Source organism: Megalops cyprinoides, chromosome 5 (assembly GCF_013368585.1).
Source record: "Megalops cyprinoides isolate fMegCyp1 chromosome 5, fMegCyp1.pri, whole genome shotgun sequence".
NCBI classification, from domain to species: Eukaryota; Metazoa; Chordata; class Actinopteri; order Elopiformes; family Megalopidae; genus Megalops; species Megalops cyprinoides.
In genome coordinates, this window is record NC_050587.1 from 28,110,775 (window position 1) to 28,115,483 (window position 4,709).

Below are 4,709 nucleotides of genomic sequence, written 5' to 3' on the forward strand. Positions count from 1 at the left end.
TGTCACACAGAGCTATAGAGGAAGCATTCAGACAAACTTACTTTTTTTTTGCAACTTCCAGCTTGCAAGCCTTCTCACCGCACGCTGCAGAAACAGCTTTGTAGATTGTACTGAGTTTTTTTTTTTTTTTTTTTCCTGTGGATTGTTTTTTTCCCCCTTCTCGCTAGACAACCTGGCTCATCACAACCAGAATCACCTCTCAAACCAGTGTCACCCACTCACTAAGGAACATTCAAATGTTTTCTGGTAAGAGTGAGGGGGAGGAAAATTGCTCAAAGAAATGAAAAAAAAAAATTAAAAAACAACAGAGGTAATGGAAATAAAAAGAACCCCAAAAAGAGACGAATTATTTGCTATTCCATTGCCCCACAGAGCGACAAATAAAAGCAAGTCATTATCAGATGTCTTTGAATATTTGGTACAAAAGGCGTTTGTCGTACATAATGCACAGTGTTCATGAGCCTGCATGTTTCTTTACGTGGAGACAGCTTGCCTTTCTGGGAATGTTCCTTTTAAGGATGATTAACTGGAAGCTAAGCTAATGTGCCTGATGTGTTGTGCAAGATAGTCATGTGTTATTATTTAGATTTCAGAACTTAGTTTTCTTACTACATTGAGGCTGATTGATTGAAAGATTTGCATTTATAACGCTCGGTATATCTGATGAAGTAATTCAGGTTAAGTATGTCTAGCAAGTGTAGAAATCTATGACTAAGCAAATGTAAACAAGGCATAGATGATCTTTGCACTCATGTTTCAACTCCTTTTGAGCATTGCTAGGAATTCTTTTTTTAGGTGTCAGGGAAATTTTTGTTCCATTTTAGGAAAAAATTACAGCTGCCTTCTGGCCCATCTGAGTCTAACTAAAATGGGGCAAAGAGCATGACTAATTTATTGAAACCAGTAGTTCTGGCCCACACATCCATTCACAAATGACAGATCCCCTGGTAGTTATTTGATTTCCCTGGGGAGCATTCATGGTAGTACAACTTTAAATACTGGCAGGCAAGTGTGAGATACATTGAAATGCAGAAAAGCTCTTAATTTTGCTTTTTAAGTCCCCAACAGCAGGTGCAGTGCTTGGAGGTGAGCTCAGAATTATGAGGGCTAGAATGGTTGGCAACTCAGCATGAAGAGCAAGGTACTGTGTGTATGACCCTGGGGAGGTAGGGGAGCATGATGTCTACTAATGGACCAATGAACCGTGAGAGACCTCAGGTGGGTGTAACTTTGCTTCCCAGGCATCCCCTTTTTGACGCACATACGGTAAGGCCAGTCATGTGTCCATTGCGGTTTCTCTCCACCAGTGGAAACGAATGCTTCGTTATTAGTTGTAGCAGACATAATAGGCTTGTCTGCTACATAATACAAATGTCAGGAAATAAAAAAAAAAAAACTTGTGAAGTGGCATTTGACATAATTGAGATGTTTTTGCAGTTACACATCGCGGACAGTGAATGAGTCAGCAAATGACGCAGAGAGCCAGAGGATGTCCACCCACCTCTGCCCCTCCCGCCATCCGGCCTTCATATTAATGCCAACATGGCTCAACACAAGTGGGTCCTCTATTCACAAAGCACATACAGTAGTTGTGGCAGTCTTTTTTGGTACCGTGTTTGTTGCACCTGACAACCATGCAGTCCTTCCAAACATTCCGTTGTCCAGCTCAAAAAGGCCATCGCCATGTGAGCATAAGAATATGCAATAAAGGGAACAGGCCATTCAGCCCATCTCAGCTTGCCTTTTACTTAAAGTGTTTCAAGCCTGGCTTCAAAGGTCTCTGTGTCCAGTACTGTCCTGGTAAGATATTTCATCCCTCAGTAAGTGCATAAAGAAATACCGCTACCTTTAGCAGATTTCCACTTGTGGCCCTCTGTTCTGCTAACAGAGTTTATAAACCTTAGTCAGATCTCTCCCAGCCTCAGGCTCCGAAGTTGCCCAGTCAGTAAGGCACCCATCTTGAGAGCAGGTCCTACTTAGCCATACAATCATCAGATGACAGTGACTGGGAGAGCAGCAGGAAAATTTGGCTTCATACCACCAGGGTATTGGTAGGTCTGTTGGCAGGGCTTCCTCATCCCTCTGCTCTCAGTGACCCTGTTGCTTTTCAGGCTGCCTGTCACCTGCACTGATGGGATAAGTGGATGACATGCCTGTCCTCTGACTGGTGCTAATATTATTGCAGTGCATGGTGGAACTTGTGGTGTGAAAAATAGCCCTTGGCCCTGTGCAAGTCTATCAGAGGACTGCATTCGTCTTGCTTCAGGGCTTTTGCACGAGTGCAATTGGTGATTCCATGAAGGGGAAAAACCATAAAATATCCCCAAGCTGAGAATAGGTTTGCTGAGAACTATGTGATTGTTGCCCTTCTTTTTCAGAACTTCTATATACTTCTTATAGCATAATGTACAAAACTGGGCACAGTATTCAAAATTTGTTGAGCACTTTCATTATACCAGAACAGACATGTCAGCAAGATACACAAATTCACTGCTCCACACTTTCAACACGGATGTGCAGAACTGAAACTGTCTCTCAAGTTGGTTGAGTTTATTAGTATATTTAGCAGGGACCATGCACAACACATTAGTTGCACCACATGAAGCTATGCAGCTAATTTGCATCTGCAGTTCCTGGACAGAAAGCACATTAAAATATTAAATACATTATAAGAAACTTAATATACAACATTCACAATCAAAACAAGGACAGAAGAAAAAAACAATATTACATTTATCATTCACTAGTAGCAAATGTTTCTGTCTACATGCTTGAGTGTCTTGAGCCAAACATTTAGTCTTGATTTAAAAATTGTAAAACCTTTGAATTTTCTTATGATAGTGGGTATTGGCTTCCATTTTCCTGCTATCATGACTATGAATACTGTTTGTCCAAAAGCTGTCTTCCTGATTTGTACCATATAATCACCTCAAACTGAAGTCTCCTTAGCATTGTCCCTTGAAAGAGATAAACATCTTTTTGGAGGAGGAGATCCATATCATGAATAACTGTATACCTCAGGCATGCATCTGCAAAAAATATAAAACTTTCCAAGGTTCAAAAGTTCTATTTTTGTAGACTGTTACAATGATGGTGACTCCTTGGTTTTTTATCTCGAGTTTTTAAGATTTATTTGTGAAGGGTATATAATGGTTTAAGTGTGGTTGCTCCTGCCTGGGAAAAGCTTATAATGCTATGATAAATGAGGGAAGATCATGGAGTGTGCAAAAAGTTATGCAGCACATACAGCAGTTGATGTCTGATGTGTTTAAAATTCAAATTGTGTTTAAAATGAAATTGTGTTTAAATTTAATTTGTTTCTTAAAGAACAAGTTGGAGTTAGTGATGGTACCCAGATATCCAAAGTGCTGGATGACATTTACGTCTGTCTATTAACCAGTTTATCTGGTTTTTGCGTGTGATTGTTCTTAATGGATAAATACACACATTTACTCACAGTTTTACTCACACTGAGGGTCAAACAAGAGTAATGGCATGTGGACATATACTGTGTATTCTAAAAGATTGACATAATGAGCGCAAGCTTTGTAACAGGAAAAAAAAACCTTACAAGAAAACACAAACCTACACACCTCCATAGATTTCCACAGTTGTTGGGTCAGGTGCAATAGAAATGAGTATCCCAACAAACAATAATCAGAATTGAATAATTTTTCACTTGGGAGCACTACAAGAGTAGTGTGGAAATTGTTCCGAAGCTGTTGAACCGCAAAGCGGAACATGCCACAACCTTTCAGTACTCTGGAGGGTTGTGTTTATGCAGCAGAGGTTTTTATGTTATTGGGTGTACCTCAAGATTAAAATTAGTTATTAATTTTAGGGGATTTTCAACTTGTTTTGCAATGTTTCCTGTTCTGCTTTCTTGGAATACTTTTTTCTTTGTTTCTTGGCTGGACTGTTATGCAAGCACTTTAAATATTGATGCTCAATTTATATTTAAACACTCTAGCCACATCTTCAAAGAAAAAAAATGTAACTGAGAATACAGCTGGAAGAATGGAACATATTTGTAAGGGAATGCTTTATGACAATTGAATATGCTGATGCATGATACTGTGGTTAAAGTTTGATTAAGCAGCCAGTACACCAGTGATATTGAAAAGCTTTAGGGTGACAGGTATTTGGGGGACCCTCTAATTGCTATCATTCAGAGAAAACTGACAGTCTGACAGTCAGACAGCACAGGAGGCATTTTACTTATATCCTGAAAGTATATAACTAACACAGTGCTAATTAGCTTTTGCTGGTAACATCCTTCCATGTAAATCCATATACGTCTTCATGATGTCTTAGTCTTGGCTTTCCAGCTTCCAGCTTCTATTTAACAGATATATTTTACAGTCACTTTCGATTGATTATCTATGTTATCAGTAATTTATACCACAGGAAAGGCATTAACTATCTACCTAATATTCTGATTGATGAAGAGGCTGTGTTTTATCCCCAGACAAATGAAGGGAAAGTAGTTTGTACAGAGATGATTTGCTTACAGATTTCAAGTCAATCATGACAGACATGATTCAACATTCAGAAACATGATTAAATATTCAGTTACTGACAATTTATTGAAACAATGTTCACAGTAAGAATTCCAAAGCCATGACGCCATGAAAAATTCCAATGAATTCCACCATTCATCCAAGAGAGAAAATGTTGGATATGGGTGCTCTCTGACTCCGACCCAAAGT